Here is a 22,273-nt window from a genome sequence, read left to right as displayed (position 1 = left end):
GCTTCTTACTGGCGTTTAAACGCCAGTAAGGTCTTCCTCCAGGGTGTGATTTTTCTTCTGCTGTTTTTGATTCCGTTTTCAATTTTTTGATTTATTTTGTGACTCCACATGATCATGTACCTATAAAGACATATAACTAATAAAAATATAATTAAATAAAAATTGGGTTGCCTCCCAACAAGCGCTTCTTTAATGTCAATAGCTTGACAGTGGGCTCTCATGGAGCCTCACAGATGTTCAGAGCATTGTTGAGACTCCCCAACACCAAACTTAGAGTTTGGATATGGGAGTTCAACACCAAACTTAGAGTTTGGTTGTGGCCTCCCAATGATGCCAAGGCATCTTAGGCTAGTTTCACTAGCCTTTTTCTTTTATTTTTAGTTGTTTTATGCATTTTCTTGAGCCTTAAGTAATCATTTGGGCCAAATAGTCATGCTTGTCTTAAATCATTCAACATGAAGATTTTGATGCAAATTCCATGAGTTTTTAGTTATATTACTTGAATGCTATGAATGGAAGATTTCTCATGAAATTTTGCAAGACTTTGATGCAATTGTTTGGATGATTTCAGGGAAGAAGAGGCTAGGCAAGGAAGCAACAAAATCAATAAAGGAAGCTTGAATATCACATGTGGAGTTTAAGTTCCAGTTTAAGCTTAAACTGGAACTTAAACTACCAAGCCATATAATGCTGGAATTGAAGTTTAACCTCCAGTTTAACCTTAAACTGGAGGTTAAACGCCAGAAGTGAGAATCTCACCAGGGGAGCATTTCCACGTTTAACCTCCAGTTTAACCTTAAACTGGAGGTTAAACGCCAGAAGTAAGAAAAGCACCAGGGAGCCATTTCCACGTTTAAGCTCCAGTTTAACCTTAAACTGGAGCTTAAACGTGTTCGACCTCCAGGGCTACCTTTTCCATTTCCACGTTTAAGCTTCAGTTTAACCTTAAACTGAAGCTTAAACGTGTTCGACAATTCCACACTCCAGGGTTGCCTTCTTCCATTTCCACGTTTAAGCTTCAGTTTAACCTTAAACTGAAGCTTAAACGTGCTCGAGCTTGTGCCTCCAGGGAGTGCCAGCGTTTAAGCTCCAGTTTAAGCTTAAACTGGAGCTTAAACGTGTTATATGGAACAGCTTGACCATGCCTTCTTCAAACATAAATAACTTGAGCTACAAAACTCCAAATGAGGTGATTCAAAATGCATTGGAAAGAAGACATCTAGATCTTTCCAAGCATATATGGCATGCATGGTGGATACTAAAAATTGAGGGAGAAAACAGCCCCGTAATGTGCATAGAAGAGCATAGTACCAACATGCAATCAGGCCAGCTGACCTCTTCACCTTCCATGGAGTATAACTCGAGTTGTAGAGATCCAATTGAGGTGCTTCCAGTTGCGTTAGAAAGCTGACATCCATAGCTTTCCAACGAGGTATAATAGTCTATATTTGGCATCAAATTGGCAAGGTTGACAAGAGAACAAAGTGACGACTCAAGAATGGGGGGTGCAACGTTTGAGTGTAGTTTAATGGATCATTATCCTTTTTGGATCAATTATGTCACTCTACCCTTCAAGCAAGCAAGGCCCATCAACAACACCAAATCAAGGCCACAAGAATCATCTAGAATAGTTTATTTTCATTTGATTGTAATTTGCTTTGAATTTCATTTTCATTTTGTAATTTAGGGAGCCTATTTAAAGGCCTTAGTTTCTGCATTTGAGACACACGGGGGATTGAGGGGGAATCTAGCCCCTGAGGGGGGAGTTTTACGGAGAGAATTTTGGATCATTTTCTTTTAGTTTTGTAATTGAATTCAGAGCTATGACTCACTAAACCCCTTTCATTGGGTTAGGGAGCTCTATTGTAATTCAATGAATCAATAATAGTTTTATCTTCTTCTTCAATCTTTTCTCTTGAATTTTGTTAGAAAGCTTCTCGATCTAATTCCATTGGGTAGTTGTGTTGGGAAAGAAACTACCCATAATTGGAATCCTTCGGAACCTTGGGAAAGGAATGGAGGATTCATGCTAGAGAAGCTTTCTCACAGTGAATTGGATTGGGGTTTGGATGGATATTGTGACATGTAATCCTACCAAATTGTGGTTCATGAAACTGTGTGGTATAATCAGTGATCGAGCATCATCTCTTCTTATGAACATTTAAACCAAGGGATTGGGAATTTGTTTGTTTTTAGAGAGAATTGGTGAGCCAAGGGATTGGGATCCAATCATATAAGATTGCCAAGCAAAATTCAATGAACGCATTGGTTGAGGAAGAGATAAACATGTTTTGATTCGGAGATCTCAATATCTCCTATAACCCAATGAATTCCCCATTTCTGATTTCCACTTTCTCTTTACATTCTGCAACTTAATTCATGCAATCACCCCATTCCCTTTTAATTTCAGCAATTTAGCTTCTGCTCTTTAATTCATGCAATTTAAGATTCCGCCATTTCAATTTCTTGTCATTTACATTTCCCGCCATTTTTACATTCCGCAATTCTCATCTAAATCTTGATTCCGCTCAACTAGAACACACTTCTAATTCGAATTGCTCACTCAACCAATCCTTGTGGGATTCGACCTCACTCTATTGTGAGTTTTTTACTTGACGATAACCGGTGCACTTGCCGGAAGGAATTTTGCCGATCGTGCAATTTCCTAAATCGTGGCATAACAAGTTTATGCGCATCAAGTTTATGGCGCCGTTGCCGGGGATTGGTTTTCGATTGACAATTCTCCAATTGGAAGTTAACTAGATTGAGCAATTTTTCTTTTCTTTTGTTAATAGTTTTTGTTTCAGTTTATTACTGCTAATTTCTGCAAATTTTAATTTGTTTTCTTTGCTTATTCACTTGTTAGCATACTAACCACTAGCTGTTTGTGATATTGCCTCACTATGGAATTTCCACTATCTTTGGATGAGTATTGTTTGAGACTTAGCACATTGCAAAAAAGAAAGGAGTATCCATCATCTTTTAGTCAATCAAAATTCATGAGAAACTCTCCACCACCACAGAATGATTCATGTTATTATGCTCATGGTGGGTGGGAGTATCAGGAACAGGAAACGGGGTACTTCCCAGAGCCACAAAATGGTCCATGTTTTGGTGAATTTGATCACTACTCAAGTTGTGGCTGGGAAGATCAAAACCAAAGAGATTTCACTTATTCACACCCCATTCATCAAGAGCCATCACCTCTGAATTATCCAACCTCACCTCCTAGTTTTACATATCCAAATTCTTCATCACTTGAGCATTTCTCAGCACAAAATTCCTTCTCAAATTCATACAATTCATTTCACTATCCACAAGACTCATTCCACTACACACAAGAGTCATACCACTACCAACACTCCAACCAAAGACTCTATCAGCCCACACAAAACACATACTCCCAGCCACCATATCACAGCCAAGATAATCAACCTCATCAACCCAATCCGAACCAACAATTTCAAGATCAATTAAACAGGATAGAAGGAATGATTGCAACTATGGGCAGAGATGTGGCCGATTTGAAAAGCTTTAAGGAAGAAGTGATATCCAACTTACAAAATCATGGTGCTGCCATTCAAAAGCTAGAAGCACAAATTGGATATCTATCAAAGCAAATCCCTACCCACAATTCTTCTAGTGATACCATGGCAAACCCAAGGGAGGAATCAGGAGAACAAGAAAGGGAGAAAGTCAATCAAGGGAGATCACACTCCAATGACACAGAGAGTTGCAAAGAGGAAGGGTTCATTGAACCACAAATTCAGGAAGCTTTTGATGAACAGGATACTCCAACTGTCCAACAACAACCAAGTTCTGAGATCAAGGATGTGAAGGCAGTAGAAACAAGCACCAAAATGAGGATTGTGACCGAGAAACAAAGGATCATATCCATGAGGAAGAGAAGGTCGAAGAACAATCCAACTCCTGAGCCAACAAGCAAGTTCACTCAAGCCAATCACAAGGGAAAGCTTGCTGGAAAGAAGCATTCACAACAAGGGGCACTAACTAGCTCCTTTATCCACTTGAAGTCATTCCTCTTAACAAACTGGAAGAAGAGGAAGAAAGTTAGGAACAGCATGTCAAGCTAATGACGTTAAAGAAGCGCTTGTTGGGAGGCAACCCAACCAAAGGTAGTTTTTCTTTTCTAGTTATTTCAATAAAAGAGTTAAGTAGATTTATCTGTATTGCAAGGAGCTAAGTTTGGTGTTGCACACCAAAACAATTCAAGGGTGAATGTGAGATTCTAAGTTTGGTGTTCCACCAAAAAACTTCATTAAAAGCACATTTCTACCTCAGCATGCCTAGTCACTAGCTCCAACCAATCAGGGAAACTACTTAAACAATAGTTTAATTTCTAGTTCATAGTTTCTTTTTCTAGTTCATAGTTATTTTCTTAATAAAAGCACATGAGGTTTTCTGCATATGATCCCAATTGCTGCATATGGCAAGGAACTAAGTTTCGTGTTCACACACCAATCTAAGTTCAGAGGCCTACAAACATCCATGCATGCTAACCAATTCTCAAAGTGCTTGGGGAACAAGCAACTTCTAATAGCTTTGCAGGAAGACAATCAATCTCATGGAAGGAATATACATCATCATCAAAGAGAACACCAAGGCTAGGAAGGATGATGAACAACAAAGAAGATGCTAAAAGGTTGTATTGTCACTTAATTACTTGTACTTTGAATTGCTGATATTTGAAGTTTGCATGCACCCCTGCTTTAAGTTTGAGTCATTGCAGTTTTTGTTTGTCTGTTTGTTTAATTTTCAAATAAGTGATAGTCTAAGTGTCTGGATAACTTCATCTTCTTAAACAAATGCTTGCCATGCTTGTTCTGTTTCCATAAAATAAAAGAAATGTTTGAACAAAAGTAACTCAATTCCATTTGGTAAGAAATCAAATAAGATTAAGTGTTGGTATGCATGTTTGATTGAATAGTCAGCTCACTAAGAAATAAAGTTAGAATTGTCACTTTTAGTGGAAATTAGGATGCTGTCTATGGATCTTGATGAATAAATGTCTTTGGCCATGAAAAAGAAAGAAAAAGAAGAAGAAAAAGCCACTGAAAAAGGGCAACCAAAAAGCAAAAAAAATTGAGAAAATAAGCTAGGCACCAATGGTTTGAACTTCTGAGACAAATGCCTGTGGTGTTTATGTATTAAGGATATGCTTGGATGAATAGGTTCTGAGGAGTGTTTCAACACTTGGTAACTTGGGTTAACTAACCCGGGATTATCAACCAAAAGTCCATTATCAAGAGCAACCTAAATACAAAACATTTAGTCACACAAAGAGGTGCTGGGCACCAATGTCTCAAGAAGAAATGTGAACTAAAATGCCTGTAGTGGATATGTGTAGTGCACTAATAAGAAAAAGAAAATGCCAAAGGCTTGAGCAACACATGACACTGAGCAACAAGGAGCAAATAAGCTCAAAGAAAAAGAAAAACAAAGAAAAGAAACTTGCCAAGGATATGTGAATAACAAGAGGCCATAAGCAGTGTTTTAGTGGAAACATAAAAAGTGACATTCTTACCTAAGAAACAATAAAGTGATGCTGCAACAACTTTCTGCATGAACACCCCATTAATCAATGTCAATTACTTACTGATATGGCTAATGAATTTACTTTCTGTTTCATTCTTTCTTCTCAATAATTCAGAACTTGCTTGGGGACAAGCAAGGATTAAGTTTGGTGTTGTGATGCCAAGGCATCTTAGGCTAGTTTCACTAGCCTTTTTCTTTTATTTTTAGTTGTTTTATGCATTTTCTTGAGCCTTAAGTAATCATTTGGGCCAAATAGTCATGCTTGTCTTAAATCATTCAACATGAAGATTTTGATGCAAATTCCATGAGTTTTTAGTTATATTACTTGAATGCTATGAATGGAAGATTTCTCATGAAATTTTGCAAGACTTTGATGCAATTGTTTGGATGATTTCAGGGAAGAAGAGGCTAGGCAAGGAAGCAACAAAATCAATAAAGGAAGCTTGAATATCACATGTGGAGTTTAAGTTCCAGTTTAAGCTTAAACTGGAACTTAAACTACCAAGCCATATAATGCTGGAATTGAAGTTTAACCTCCAGTTTAACCTTAAACTGGAGGTTAAACGCCAGAAGTGAGAATCTCACCAGGGGAGCATTTCCACGTTTAACCTCCAGTTTAACCTTAAACTGGAGGTTAAACGCCAGAAGTAAGAAAAGCACCAGGGAGCCATTTCCACGTTTAAGCTCCATTTTAACCTTAAACTGGAGCTTAAACGTGTTCGACCTCCAGGGCTACCTTTTCCATTTCCACGTTTAAGCTTCAGTTTAACCTTAAACTGAAGCTTAAACGTGTTCGACAATTCCACACTCCAGGGTTGCCTTCTTCCATTTCCACGTTTAAGCTTCAGTTTAACCTTAAACTGAAGCTTAAACGTGCTCGAGCTTGTGCCTCCAGGGAGTGCCAGCGTTTAAGCTCCAGTTTAAGCTTAAACTGGAGCTTAAACGTGTTATATGGAACAGCTTGACCATGCCTTCTTCAAACATAAATAACTTGAGCTACAAAACTCCAAATGAGGTGATTCAAAATGCATTGGAAAGAAGACATCTAGAGCTTTCCAAGCATATATGGCATGCATGGTGGATACTAAAAATTGAGGGAGAAAACAGCCCCGTAATGTGCATAGAAGAGCATAGTACCAACATGCAATCAGGCCAGCTGACCTCTTCACCTTCCATGGAGTATAACTCGAGTTGTAGAGATCCAATTGAGGTGCTTCCAGTTGCGTTAGAAAGCTGACATCCATAGCTTTCCAACGAGGTATAATAGTCTATATTTGGCATCAAATTGGCAAGGTTGACAAGAGAACAAAGTGACGACTCAAGAAAGGGGGGTGCAACGTTTGAGTGTAGTTTAATGGATCATTATCCTTTTTGGATCAATTATGTCACTCTACCCTTCAAGCAAGCAAGGCCCATCAACAACACCAAATCAAGGCCACAAGAATCATCTAGAATAGTTTATTTTCATTTGATTGTAATTTGCTTTGAATTTCATTTTCATTTTGTAATTTAGGGAGCCTATTTAAAGGCCTTAGTTTCTGCATTTGAGACACACGGGGGATTGAGGGGGAATCCAGCCCCTGAGGGGGGAGTTTTACGGAGAGAATTTTGGATCATTTTCTTTTAGTTTTGTAATTGAATTCAGAGCTATGACTCACTAAACCCCTTTCATTGGGTTAGGGAGCTCTATTGTAATTCAATGAATCAATAATAGTTTTATCTTCTTCTTCAATCTTTTCTCTTGAATTTTGTTAGAAAGCTTCTCGATCTAATTCCATTGGGTAGTTGTGTTGGGAAAGAAACTACCCATAATTGGAATCCTTCGGAACCTTGGGAAAGGAATGGAGGATTCATGCTAGAGAAGCTTTCTCACAGTGAATTGGATTGGGGTTTGGATGGATATTGTGACATGTAATCCTACCAAATTGTGGTTCATGAAACTGTGTGGTATAATCAGTGATCGAGCATCATCTCTTCTTATGAACATTTAAACCAAGGGATTGGGAATTTGTTTGTTTTTAGAGAGAATTGGTGAGCCAAGGGATTGGGATCCAATCATATAAGATTGCCAAGCAAAATTCAATGAACGCATTGGTTGAGGAAGAGATAAACATGTTTTGATTCGGAGATCTCAATATCTCCTATAACCCAATGAATTCCCCATTTCTGATTTCCACTTTCTCTTTACATTCTGCAACTTAATTCATGCAATCACCCCATTCCCTTTTAATTTCAGCAATTTAGCTTCTGCTCTTTAATTCATGCAATTTAAGATTCCGCCATTTCAATTTCTTGTCATTTACATTTCCCGCCATTTTTACATTCCGCAATTCTCATCTAAATCTTGATTCCGCTCAACTAGAACACACTTCTAATTCGAATTGCTCACTCAACCAATCCTTGTGGGATTCGACCTCACTCTATTGTGAGTTTTTTACTTGACGATAACCGGTGCAGTTGCCGGAAGGAATTTTGCCGATCGTGCAATTTCCTAAATCGTGGCATAACAAGTTTATGCGCATCACCCAACACCAAACTTAGAGTTTGACTGTGGGGGCTCTGGTTGACTCTGTTTTGAGAGAAGCTTGCTGTGCCTCTTTTCCATGTTTACAGAAGGGTAACCTTGAGTTGTAAACACCAGGGAGTCCTCATTCAATTGAAGGACTAATTCACCTCTGTCAACATCAATCATAGCTCTTGCTGTGGCTAGGAAAGGTCTTCCAAGGATGATGGATTCATCCTCATCCTTCCCAGTATCAAGGATTATGAAATCAGCAGGGATGTAAAGGCCTTCAACCTTTACTAACACGTCCTCTACTTGTCCATAAGCCTGTTTTCTTGAATTGTCTGCCATCTCTAATGAGATTTTAGTAGCTTGCACCCCAAAGATTCCCAGTTTCTCTATTACAGAGAGGGGCATGAGGTTTATCCCTGAACCAAGGTCACACAGAGCCTTTTCAAAGATCATGTTGCCTATGGTACAAGGTATTACGAACTTTTCAGGATCCTGTTTCTTCTGAGGTAATGTCAGTTGATCCAGATCACTTCGTTCATTGGTGAACAAGAGAAGTTCATTTTCCCAAGTCTCAATACCAAATAATTTGGCATTCAGCTTCATGATTGCACCAAGGTACTTGGTAACTTGCTCTTCAGTAACATCCTCATTCTCTTCAGAAGATGAATACTCGTCAGAGCTCATGAAGGGTATAAGGAGGTTCAATGGAATCTCTATGGTCTCTAGATGAGTCTCAGATTCCTTTGGTTCCTCAAAAGGAAACTCCTTATTGATCACTGGACGTCCCAGGAGGTCTTCCTCACTGGGATTTACGTCCTCCCCTTCCTCTCCAGGTTCAGCCGTGTTGACTATGTCAATGGCCTTGCACTCTCCTTTTGGATTTTCTTCTGTATTGCTTGGGAGAGTACTAGGAGGGATTTCAGTGATCCTTTTACTCAGCTGGCCCACTTGTGCCTCCAAATTTCTAATGTATGACCTTGTTTCATTTATGAAACTTACCGTGGCCTTAGATAGATCAGAGACTAAGTTTGCTAAATTAGAGGTATTTTGTTCAAAGTTCTCTGTCTGTTGCTGAGTGGATGATGGAAAAGGTTTACTATTGTTAAACCCATTTCTTCCACCATTATTAAAGCCTTGTTGAGGCTTTTGTTGATCCTTCCATGAGAGATTTGGGTGATTTCTCCATGAGGGGTTATATGTGTTTCCATAAGATTCACCCATGTAATTCACCTCTGCTATTGCAGGATTTTCAGGATCATAAGCTTCTTCTCCAGAAGATGCCTCTTGAGTACTGTTGGATGCAGCTTGCATTCCATTCAGACTCTGAGAAATCATATTGACTTGCTGATGCGGGTGGAAACTGTCTTTCAACAAATTTCCTTCGGCAAGTGTACCGAATTTGTCGTCAAGTAAAAACTCACAATAGAGTGAGGTCGAATCCCACAGGGATTGATTGATCAAGCAACTTTAATTAGAAGAATATTCTAGTTGAGCGAATCCAGAATTTGGGTTGAGAGTTGCAGAAAATAAAATGGCGGGAATGTAAATAACAGAAAAGTAAATGCTAGAATTAAAGGATTGAAAGTAAATGACTGAAAGTAAATTGCAGAATTGTAAATGGCACTAATGTTAGTGGCACAAACGTTGCCACTAACGTTGCCTCTAAGTCCTTCGCACACGTTATTGAGACTTAACATTCCCAATAACTTTGAAAAGCCCCCTTTGTTCCCACGTTAGAGCTCACGTTAACTCAGTTAACGTGGCTCTTTAACGTGGGCTTGCCATCCTTCGAGAACGTTAGTGACACTCAACATTGTCACTAACGTTCCAAGGTGCCCCTATGTCTCACGTTAGAGTCCACGTTAACTAGGTTAACGTGGCTTCTAACGTGGCCATGCTTAGCCATCCCCAACGTTAGTGACAATGTTGAATGTCACTAACGTTGGCGTTTCTTTCACTCATCAACGTTAGCTTCCACGTTAACTAAGTTAACGTACGTGGCTCCTTGGGGGGTTGTGTGGTTTCTTCCAACGTTAGTGACAATGTTGGGTGTCACTAACGTTGTCGACCACTCTTGCTTCTTACGTTAGCTCCCACGTTAACCAAGTTAACGTGGTATGTTTCTCCTTAGGCCAACGTTAGTGACAATGTTGAATGTCACTAACGTTGGCGTTTCTCCCCCCTTCTAACGTTAGAGGCCACGTTAACTAAGTTAACGTGGACTCTAACGTGGCCACTTATGAGCATTTGCCAACGTTAGTGACAATGTTAAGTGTCACTAACGTTGGCTCAACTTACCCTCTCCACGTTAGAGTTCTCGTTAACTTAGTTAATGTGACTCTTAACGTGGTCAATGATGGCTTCGAGAGCGTTATTGGCAGTCACTTTTCTCATTAACTTTGCAAGTTACCTCTCATTCCTTGCTTCCTTTGGTCCTGAAATCAAGCAATAGAGCGCATCAACGTTCTAGTCCAAGTCATGGGCAATGCAGCATATAATTTGTCACTAAACTCATGCAAAATCCTCATGAAATAATGTAAAATGCACAATGTATGCTTGAATCAAGGTGTAAGTTAATATCTACCCAAAACTAGCTTATTTCCTAAGGGAATGCATAAAACTAGCCTAAAAACAGTAAAGAAAAGGTCAGTGAAACTGGCCAGGATGCCCTGGCATCACTTGCTGAGTCAATTTTTTATTCTGAGCCAGTATGGCATTCAGAGTATCAATTTCAAGAACTCCCTTCTTCATAGGCGTCCCATTATTCACAGGATTCCTTTCAGAAGTGTACATGAACTGGTTATTAGCAACCATGTCAATGAGTTCTTGAGCTTCTGCAGGCATTTTCTTTAGGTGAATGGATCCACCTGCAGAGGTATCCAATGACATTTTAGCTAATTCAGACAGACCATCATAGAATATGTCCAGGATGGTCCATTCTGAAAGCATGTCAAAAGGACACATTTTGGTCAGTTCTTTGTATCTCTCCCAAGCTTCATAGAGGGATTCACCTTCTTTCTGTCTGAAGGTCTGAACATCCACTCTAAGCTTAGTCAGCTTTTGAGGAGGAAAGAACTTGGCTAAGAAAGCCTTGACCAGCTTATCCCAAGAGTTCAGGCTATCCTTAGGTTGAGAGTCCAACCATATTCTAGCTCTGTCTCTCACAGCAAAAGGGAAAAGTATGAGCCTGTAGACTTCAGGATCTACTCCATTAGTCTTAACAGTATCATAGATCTGCAAGAATTCAGTTAAGAACTGAAAAGGATCTTCAGCTGGAAGTCCATGAAACTTGCAATTTTGCTGCATTAGAGAAACTAATTGAGGTTTCAGCTCAAAATTGTTTGCTCCAATGGCAGGAATGGAGATGCTTCTTCCATGTAAATTGGAATTAGGTGCAGTAAAGTCACCAAGCATCCTCCTTGCATTATTATTATTTTTGGCTGCCATCTCCTCTTCTTGTTCGAAAATTTCTGAAAGGTTATCTCTGGATTGTTGTAATTTAGCTTCTCTTAGTTTCCTCTTCAGAGTCCTTTCAGGTTCTGGGTCTGCTTCAACAAGAATGTTCTTGTCCTTGCTCCTGCTCATATGAAAAAGAGGGACAGAAAAATAATAATAATAGGGATCCTTTTTACCACAGTATAGAGGTCCCTGTGTGAGTAGAAGATAAGAAGAAGAAAAAATTCGAACACAGATGGAAGAGGGGGTTCGAATTTGGGTGAGATGAAGTGTTAGTAGATGAATAAATAAATAGAAGGAGATAAGAGAGAGAGAATTTTTGAAAATAATTTTTGAAAAAGAGTTAGTGATTTTCGAAAATAGTTTTTGAAAAAGGTTAGTAATTTTTCGGAAATTAAAAATTAAAATAATTAGTTAATTAAAAAGAAATTTTGAAAAAGAGGGAAGATATTTTCGAAAATTAGAGAGAGAGAGTTAGTTAGGTAGTTTTGAAAAAGATAAGAAACAAACAAAAAGTTAGTTAGTTAGTTGAAACAAATTTGAAAATCAATTTTGAAAAGATAAGAAGATAAGAAGTTAGAAAAGATATTTTAAAATCAAATTTTTGAAAAAGATATGATTTTGAAAAAGATAAGATAGAAAGATATTTTTGAAAAGATATGATTGAAATTAGTTTTGAAAAAGATTTGATTTTTAAAATCACAATTAATGACTTGATTCACAAGAAATCACAAAATATGATTCTAAAATTTAAAGTTTGAATCTTTCTTAACAAGTAAGTAACAAACTTGAAAATTTTGAATCAAAACATTAATTGATAATGTTATTTTCAAAAATTATTTGATAAAGATAAGAAAAAGATTTTTGAAAAATATTTTTAAAATTTTCGAAAATAACTAAGAAAAATGAGAAAGATTTGATTTTTGAAAAAGATTTTGAAAAGGATAAGATTTTTAAATTGAAAATTTGATTTGACTCATGAGAAACAACTAGATTTTAAAAAGTTTTGAAAAAGTCAACTCAAATTTTCAAATTTATGAGAAGAAAAAGGAGAAGATATTTTTTTTTTTTAAAATTTTTATGATGAGAGAGAAAAACATGAAAATGATGCAATGCATGAAAATTTTTGGATCAAAGTATGTGATGAATGCAAGAACACTATGAATGTTACGATGAACACCAAGAACACTTTGAATGTCAAGATGAACATCAAGAACTTATTTTTTTGAAAATTTTATATGCAAAGAAAACATGCAAGACACCAAACATAGGAATCTTTCATGTTTAGACTCTATGGATGCAAAAATGCACATGTAAAACAAGAAAAGATGCAAAACAAGAAAACATCAAGATCAAACAAGAAGACTTACCAAGAACAACTTGAAGATCATGAAGAACATTATGAATGCATGAATTTTCGAAAAATGCAAGATGAATATGCAATTGACACCAAACTTACAATTTGATTCAAGACTCAAACAAGAAACACAAAATATTTTTGATTTTTTATGATTTTTTCTAATTTTTTTTTTTGGATTTTTCGAAAATTATTTGAAAAAGAAAAATAAGGATTCCAAAATTTTTAATATGAATTCCAAGAATCTTGCACTCTTATTCTAAAGCTCCAATCTGAGGGTTAGGCATGGCTTAATAGCCAGCCAAGCTTTAGTATGTAACTCAGACATGCCACAACTGACATACCCTTTGGAAGCCCCTATCCAAAAGAATTAGACATGGCTTTACAGCTAGCCAGGCTTCAACATGCTTCATGAAACTCTAGAATTCATTCTTAAAAATTCTGAAGAAAAATATATTTTTGAAAACATTTATTTTATTTTTTTGAAAACAGATGAGAAATTTTTTTTGAAAGGTTTTTGAAAAATTTTTGAAAAGAAAACAAAAAGAAAATTACCTAATCTGAGCAACAAGATGAGCCGTCAGTTGTCCAAACTCGAACAATCCCCGGCAACGGCGCCAAAAACTTGGTGCACAAAATTGTGATCTCAGGCAACGGCGCCAGAAACTCTGTACGCACGTCTTACTAAATCGTGTTTCATTCACAACTTCGTTACAACTAACCAGCAAGTGCACTGGGTTGTCCAAGTAATAAACCTTACGTGAGTAAGGGTCGATCCCGCGGAGATTGTTGGTATGAAGCAAGCTATGGTCACCTTGTAAATCTCAGTCAGGCGGATATAAAATAGTTATGGAGTTTTCGAACATAAAGAATAAATAGATAGAAAATAAGGATAGAAACACTTATGTAATTCATTGGTGAGAATTTCAGATAAGCGTATAGAGATGCTTTCGTTCCTCTGAATCTCTGCTTTCTCGTTGTCTTCATCCAATCAGTCTTACTCCTTTCCATGGCTGGCTTTATGTAAGGACATCACCGTTGTCAATGGCTACTTTTAATCCTCTCTGGAAAATGGTCCGATGCGCTGTCACTGCATGGCTAATCGTCTGGAGGCATCACCCTTGCCAATGGCTGCATCCCATCCTCATGTGAAAATGGTCCAAATGCTCTGTCACAGCACGGCTAATCATCTGAGGTTCTCGATCATACTGGAATAGGATTCACCCTCCTTTTGCGTCTGTCACTACGCCCAGCACTCGCAAGTTTGAAGTTCGTCACAGTCATTCAATCCCAGAGTCCTACTCGAAATACCACAGACAAGGTTTAGACTTTCCGGACTCTCATGAATGCCGCCATCAATCTAGCTTATACCACGAAGATTCTCATTAAGAGATCCAAGAGATTCTCATTCAATTTAAGGTAGAACGGAAGTGGTTGTCAGGCACGCGTTCATAGGGAATGATGATGATTGTCACGTTCATCACATTCAGGTTGAAGTGCGAATGAATATCTTAGAAGCGGAATAAGTTGAATTGAATAGAAAAACAGTAGTACTTTGCATTAATCTTTGAGGAACAGCAGATCTCCACACCTTAATCTATGGAGTGTAGAAACTCTACCGTTGAAAATACATAAGTGAAAGGTCCAGGCATGGACGAATGGCTAGCCCCTAAAACGAGATCACAGGATCAAAAATACAGTCCAGGATTGATGCCAGGGCATCTTGGCCAGTTTCACTGACCTTTTCTTTACTGTTTTTAGGTTAGTTTCATGCATTTCCTTAGGAAATAAGCTAGTTTTGGGTAGATATTCACTTACACCTTGATTCAAGCATACATTGTTCATTTTACATTATTTCATGAGGATTTTGCATGAGTTTAGTGACAAATTGTATGTTGCATTACCCATGACTTGGACTAGAACTTTGATGCACTCTATTGCTTGATTTCAGGACCAAAGGAAGCAAGGAATGGGAGGTAACTTGCAAAGTTAATGAGAAAAGTGATTGCAATTAACGCTCTCGAAGCCATCATTGACCACGTTAAGAGTCACGTTAACTAAGTTAACGTGAACTCTAACGTGGAGAAGGGAAGTTGAGCCAACATTAGTGACACTTAACATTGTCACTAACGTTGGCAAATGCTCATAAGTGGCCACGTTAGAGTCCACGTTAACTTAGTTAACGTGGCCTCTAACGCTAAAGAGGGGAAGAAACGCCAACGTTAGTGACATTCAACATTGTCACTAACATTGGCCTAAGGAGAAATATACCACGTTAACTCCCACGTTAACTTGGTTAACGTGGGAGCTAACGTAAGAAGCAAGAGTGGTCGACAACGTTAGTGACACCCAACATTGTCACTAACGTTGGAAGCAACCACACAACCCCCCAAGGAGCCACGTTAACTTCCACGTTAACTTAGTTAACGTGGAAGCTAACGTTAATGAGTGAAAGAATGGCCAACGTTAGTGACACTCAACATTGTCACTAACGTTGGGGATGGCTAAGCATGGCCACGTTAGAAGCCACGTTAACCTAGTTAACGTGGACTCTAACGTGAGACATAGGGGCACCTTGGAACGTTAGTGACAATGTTGAGTGTCACTAACGTTCTCGAAGGATGGCAAGCCCACGTTAAAGAGCCACGTTAACTAAGTTAACGTGGGCTCTAACGTGGGAACAAAGGGGGCTTTTCAAAGTTATTGGGAATGTTAAGTCTCAATAACGTGTGCGAAGGACTTAGAGGCAACGTTAGTGGCAATGTTTGTGCCACTAATGTTGAAGTTAACGTGGCTTTTATTTAGGAACGTTAGTGAGAAAGTTGATTGTCACTAACGTTCTCGAACTTATATTTTCACTAAACGTTAACACCCCTAACGTCCTGAGCTAAAGTCTCTGCCCACTTCACATTTTCTCACTGCAAGTAAAGCCAAGCCCAAATGAAGAAGAGAACTGTTTCAAACTCAAGATCCAAAGGCCCAAGACTTGAAGAGCCAACTAGAAGCTGAGAAAAGTAGTATATATAGGAGTAGCTTTGAATTGTTTAGGAGTTCTGGAAGTTGGAAAAAGAGAATTACTCTCTGTATTTTACTTTCTCTGCAATTTCTAGTTCTATGATGTATTCTCCATCTTTGTTTTCATTTTCTAGAGCTATGAACAACTAAACCCCTTTCATTGGGTTAGGGAGCTCTGTTGTAATTTGATGGATCAATACTAATTTTCATTACTCTTCTTCTATCTTTTCTCTTCATTTTACTTGAAAGCTTTCGATCTTCATCCATTTGAGTAGTTATCTTGGAAAAGAAGCTATTCAAACTTGGATCTCTTTTGAACCTTGAAAGAGGAATGAAGAGATCAAGCTAGAAATGCTTTCTCATGCTGGACCAAATTGGGTTTGGATGGGTATGTGACTATAACCCTCTCAATACTTGATTTGGTAAATGGATGTGGTATAATCAGTGACCATACTTCATCTCTTCTCATGAGAAATTGACCAAGGAATTGGCTATTGATCAAGATTTAAGAGATTGAATTGCAAGAAATTGTAATTCAATCACTTAAGATTGCCAAGGAGATCAATGAGTGCATTGATTGAGGAAGAGATGAAAATGAACTTGATCCGGAGAATTGCAACATCTCCTAAGCCCAATGAACTCCCCATCTCTGATCTTACCCATTCTCTTTAATTTCTGCCATTTACTTTATGAGCAAATCCCCCATTCCCATTTACAATTCTGCAATTTATTTTCAGTCATTTACTTCCAGTCCTTTAATTCTAGCATTTACTTTTCTGTTATTTACATTCCCGCCATTTTATTTTCTGCAACTCTCAACCCAAATTCTGGATTCGCTCAACTAGAACATTCTTTTAATTAAAGTTGCTTGATCAATCAATCCCTGTGGGATTCGACCTCACTCTATTGTGAGTTTTTACTTGACGACAAATTCGGTACACTTGCCGAAGGGAGATTTGTTGAGAGACAAGTTTTTCTTGCATCAAGTTTATGGCGCCGTTGCCGGGGATTGATTGTGCATCAACAATGATTAAATTGGAAGATCACTAAATTGAGCATTTTTATTTTGTGAATTTTATTTTCTGTTTGTGTGATTTACTTTTGTTTTAGTTAAACTTCTTCCCTTCCCCCTCTACCCTTTTGTTTTTCTTTGTTATTTTCAATTCTGTTTGCTAACCCACTAACTATTTGATATATTGCATCACCCACAACTAACAGTAATTCTGACACAAATACTTTCTGCACCTATCTTTTCTTGCTTGCACTTGATGGTTGTATGACAGGGAGAAGAAGCGGGGCTTCAACTTCCTTCGATTCTGAACCTGAGAGGACCTTCCTTAGATTAAGGAGGGAGGCAAGAGGAAAGAAAGTGGTTGGTGCTGAGGAAGAAGAGGAATTCTTTGAACCAAACATGGAAGACAACATGGAAAACCATCATGAAGAAGAGGATCACAACCATGGGGGAGGAGGTAGAGCAAATCATGCTGGGGAGGATAGAAGAGTTTTAGGCTCTTACATCAATCCAAACCCAGGCAATTGTGGAAGTAGCATCCAAAAGCCAACAATCCATGCCAACAACTTTGAACTTAAACCACAGCTCATCACCCTTGTTCAGAACAACTGTTCGTTTGGAGGAGGTGTTCAAGAAGACCCCAATCAACATTTAACCACCTTCCTGAGAATATGTGACACAGTAAAGTCTAATGGTGTTCATCCTGACGCCTATAGACTGCTCCTATTTCCATTTTCACTTAGGGACAAAGCAGCCAAGTGGCTGGAATCTTTCCCAAGGGAAAGCTTGACAACTTGGGAAGACGTGGTGAACAAATTTTTAGCAAGATTTTACCCTCCTCAACGAATCAATAAGCTGAGAGCTGAGGTCCAAACTTTTAGGCAACAAGATGGTGAGACTCTATATGAAGCATGGGAGAGGTTAAAAGACCTAACAAGGAGGTGCCCACCAGATATGTTCAACGAATGGGTGCAGCTGCACATTTTCTATGAAGGGCTCTCTTATGAGTCAAAGAAGGCCGTAGACCATTCATCCGGAGGATCTTTGAACAAGAAGAAGACTATTGAGGAAGCCATAGATGTTATTGAAATAGTAGCAGAGAACGACTACTTCTATGCTTCTGAAAGAGGGAACACAAGAGGAGTAATGGAGCTAAACAATGTAGATGCTCTGTTGGCCCAAAACAAGCTCATTACCCAGCAGCTGGCTGGCCTCACCAAGAAGATGGAGATGAACCAATTAGCAGCAATCTCAACTTCATCAACAACCCAAGAAGGAGTGAATGAAGAAGCAGAGGGGAGTCAGGAGCAAGCCAACTACATTGGGAATTCACCAAGGAAAAACTATGATCCATACTCCAAGACCTACAACCCCGGATGGAGAAACCACCCAAACTTTGGGTGGGGAAGTGAGCAAGATCAAAACCAAGACCAGAGACGTTACACCCCCACAACAATACTTCTCCACACCCCTATCAAAACCAAAACAGCACATCTGCTCCGAATCACTCATCAATTGATGATAAGCTCTCTAAGATTGAAGCCTTACTTGAAGGAATATGCCAAGAGATTCAAGAAAATAAGGTGTTCAAAGAGGAGGTGCGAGCCAATATTAAGAACCAGGGAGAGACCATCAGGAAGCTGGAATTCCAGGTGGGATATTTAGCTGAGAAGATTCCCAAACCTACTGATAGCTTCCCAAGTGACACGGAGAAAAACCCCAAAGGAGAAGCAAAGAAAGTAAGATGGGAAGATTGCAAAATGGTCACTATGAGTGATCAAGAGACTGAAGACAAGCAAGGCAAACTTTGCAAACAACCTGAAGACAACTCAACAAAGGAGGAGGATAGAGATCACCAAGAACCAGAAATCTCACAACAAGAGCTGCTGAAGCTATATTCACCCTTCCCTCAACTGCTCAATGGTGCTGTGGGAAAGAGAATATACTCAAGGTTCCTAGACTTGTTTACATCTCTGCATGTAAACATACCACTCATCAAGGCAATTCAACAAATGCCTGCATTCATCAAGTATATGAAGGAACTTCTTCCCAGGAAAAGCTCACTCAAAGGAGGCCAGACTATAGTGATGAACAAGGAATGTAGTGCCCTTATTCAACCTGAGTTTGCCTACAAAAAGAAGAGACCCAGGGAGTTTTCACATCCCTTGTGCCATAGGTGAAACTTTGTTCGATAGAGCACTATGTGATTTGGGGGCCAGCATCAACTTACTGCCCTTATCCCTGGTGAAGAGGCTGCAGATCAATGAGATAATGCCCACAGATGTAATCATCAGACTGGCTGACAAAACTCAAAAGCAAGCAATAGGAGTGGTGGAAAAAGTGTTACTAAAGGTTGGGAAATACTTTCTCCCAACAGACTTTGTCATCCTGGACATGGAAGAGAGTCACACTCACCCAATCATATTGGGAAGACCATTCCTAGCTACGGCCAGAGCACTTATCGATGTAGAGAAAGGGGAGCTAATATTGAGAATCCATGATGAATGACTCAGCTTCAATGTTTTCAAACTCTCACAAGAAACAGAGCAAGAGGACAAGGAACTAAGCACAAATGATAATGAGACACTGAAGGAGGAGACAAGCACTGAAACACAGCCAGTTCATTCTGAGATTCCCTTAATTGATAAACAAGGAAAACAGCAATTGCCACAGCTAAAGGAAAAGTTGGAGGAACCTAAACCTCTAGAGGCAGGTGAAGACAGCATCGCAACTCCTTTAGAAAAAGAGGTCACCAAGGGGAAGGCAACTTCAAAAAAAACAAAGAAGAAGGTACCAAGGAGGTGGAGGAACAAGAAGATCCCTACGGAAGACTTCTCTCCAGGGGATAGAGTTGTCTCAGCTTACTTCCCAGATATTCCCCCTAATCTCCCTACTGTACCATCTCAGTTACCTAAGGTCTTCACTATCAACAGAGTTCTTTCCCTGGAGCATGTGGAGATCATTGATCCAACCAATGGATATAAGTCCACAGCAAGAGGGGAGGACTTTAAGCACTACCAACCACCCTGATGAGGGAAAAACGTCAAGCTAGTGACGCTAAAGAAGCGCTTCTTGGGAGGCAACCAATGTTTTATATGTTTTTAAAATAATGAATAAATCAATGTTTATGAATTTCAACCAAAACTTGACAAACACTTGGTGAATTCTTTATCATGCAGTATATAGTGAAGAACAAGTTTGGTGTTCAAAGCAAACCAAGATGCATGCTAGTCTTGGGAGCTTTGAACAAAACTTTTCATCACATTGCTTCAAACTAAGTTTGGTGTCACCCCATGGTGCCACCAAAATGCATAAGGATACACAAGTAATTAGTTAGTTGAAATTCATAAATAAACAAACTCTTTTTCTTCTATTTATTATTCTAGCCATAGAGTTCGATTTTTATGATATTAATTTCCTTATTTTAAATCTTTATAGGAAAAGAAAAGAAGCATAAAAAGGGATGGATTGGACAACTAAACAAAGAAGGATCGGACACCACAAAAGGAAGGGCTACACACTTGTTCTAAAAAGGGAATACATTGGAAAATGTTGCCATGCAACATTGGAAAAATGGAACCCCTAAAAGACCGAGCAATCTCATTCATAAAGTGATGATCCTTGTCTTTTATCCATGCATCACCCCAACCGTCTATCAAGCAACCACTCAATCAATCCACACCCTCCACTCTCTCACAACTTCTCTATATAAATGACCCTTGTTCCGTACCCACCTTCATTGTCATTACCCAATCTTCACCACTCTCCATTTCGGTACAAGACACTCCCTACCCCATTAAAAACCTTTTTCCCACCTCACTCTCTTCATCGCAATAAAACCTTAAACAACCAAAAATCTCCACAACTTTGCCACCTTCACATATTAACTATCATTCATGGCATCTTCGGGTTCTAAAAGAAGGAAGGGAAAGGAACCCATGGAAGAACACCCATATGATGAAAAGAGATTTAGAAGCTTGCATCATGCATTGCTAGGGGTGTTCATGGTTTGGTTAATCCAAAAACCAAACCAGTTTTTTGGTTAACCAAAAATATAGTATTGGTTAATTAACCAAATTGGTTTTACATAATGAAACCGGTTATTAACCGGTTAGTGAATTTTAAAACCGGTTTTTAACCGGTTATTAAAATAAAAATCGGTTTTTAAAAAAATAACCGGTTTTTATATAAAAAACTGGTTTTTATACCAAAAAACCGGTTTTTGTACTAAAAAACCGATTTTTGTACTAAAAACCGGTTTTTGTACTAAAAAATTGGTTTTTATACTATAAAATTGGTTTTTACATGTAAAAATATATTTTTACACAAAAATTAATATTTTTACATATAAAACCCAAATTTTTACACAAAAAACCGGTTTTTGTCCCAAAAACCGGTTTTTATACTAAAAAATTGGTTTTTATACCATAAAATTGGTTTTTACATGTAAAAATAGATTTTTACACAAAAATTAATATTTTTACATACAAAAACCCAAAATTTTAAATCTTTTTTAATTGAATTTTTTTAATCTAATTTTTTTCTTTCTAAATGATACGAGTAACATTTGTAAATAATGAAGTCCCTTCCATTGCTTTCGTTCCATTTTCTTTCTTATCTCTTTTCAATATTTTCTATAAATAATTTTTTCTCTTTCTCTTTCTCTCTCTCTCCTCTTCTCTTTCTTTTCTCTCTCTCTCTCTCTCTCCCATTTTTCTCTCTCCTCCTCTCTTTCTCTTCTCTCTCTCCCCCTCCTCTCTATCTATCTCTCTCTCTCTCTCTCCCCTTCCCCTTCCCCCTCTTTCTTCCCCTCCCCTTTCGTTCTCTCTATCCTTCTCTCCCTCTCTCTCCCCATGCTCTCTCTCTCCCCCTCCCTCTTTCTCTCTCCCCTCATCTCCCTCTCTCCTCTCTCCTCTCTCCCCTCTTCTCTTTTCTCTCTCTCCTTCTTTTTTTTTCTGTCTCTCTCTCCATCTCTCTCCCCATCCTCTCTCTCTCCTCTCTCTTTCTCTCTCTTTGTCCTCTTTCTCTCTCTACTTCTCTCTCTCTTATCCTTCTTCTCTCTTCTTATCTCTCTTCTTTTTTTCTTTCTCCTCCTCTATCTTCGCCTCCTCTCTCTCTTCTCTCTCGCTTTAGAGAGAAGAGGAGAAAAGAGATAGAAGAGGGATAGAGATTGAGAGAAGGTTGAGAGAGAAAGAGAAAAGAGAGAGTAAGAAAAGAAAGAGGAGGAGAGAAAATGAAGAGAGGAAGAGGAGGAGAGAGAGAGAGAAAGAAGAAAAGGAAAGAGAGATGAGCGAGAGAGAGAAAGAGAGAAAAGAAAAAAGAGAGAGAGAAAGAGAGGGGAGGTAAAGGAGAGAGAGAGAGA

The 22,273-nt window shown here is 38.5% G+C and overlaps 2 non-coding genes across 2 annotated transcripts; one reads left to right on the top strand and one right to left on the bottom strand.

The window, feature by feature from the left end:
- The first annotated feature begins 11,014 nt into the window (after positions 1–11,014).
- Positions 11,015–11,122, top strand: LOC148577967 (small nucleolar RNA R71). The gene has a single exon (XR_015904720.1). It is a non-coding gene; the product is annotated as a small nucleolar RNA R71 (small nucleolar RNA).
- A 6,641-nt stretch (positions 11,123–17,763) lies between these two features.
- On the bottom strand, positions 17,764–17,870 carry LOC148577966 (small nucleolar RNA R71). Its single transcript, XR_015903790.1, has one exon. It is a non-coding gene; the product is annotated as a small nucleolar RNA R71 (small nucleolar RNA).
- Positions 17,871–22,273: the final 4,403 nt, after the last annotated feature.

The sequence above is a fragment of the Arachis ipaensis genome, chromosome B1, assembly GCF_059453495.1.
Source record: "Arachis ipaensis isolate K30076 ecotype BB chromosome B1, ASM5945349v1, whole genome shotgun sequence".
Taxonomy (NCBI): Eukaryota; Viridiplantae; Streptophyta; class Magnoliopsida; order Fabales; family Fabaceae; genus Arachis; species Arachis ipaensis.
Note: the sequence above shows the minus strand (reverse complement) of the source record. Positions and strands in the feature narration are given on the sequence as shown.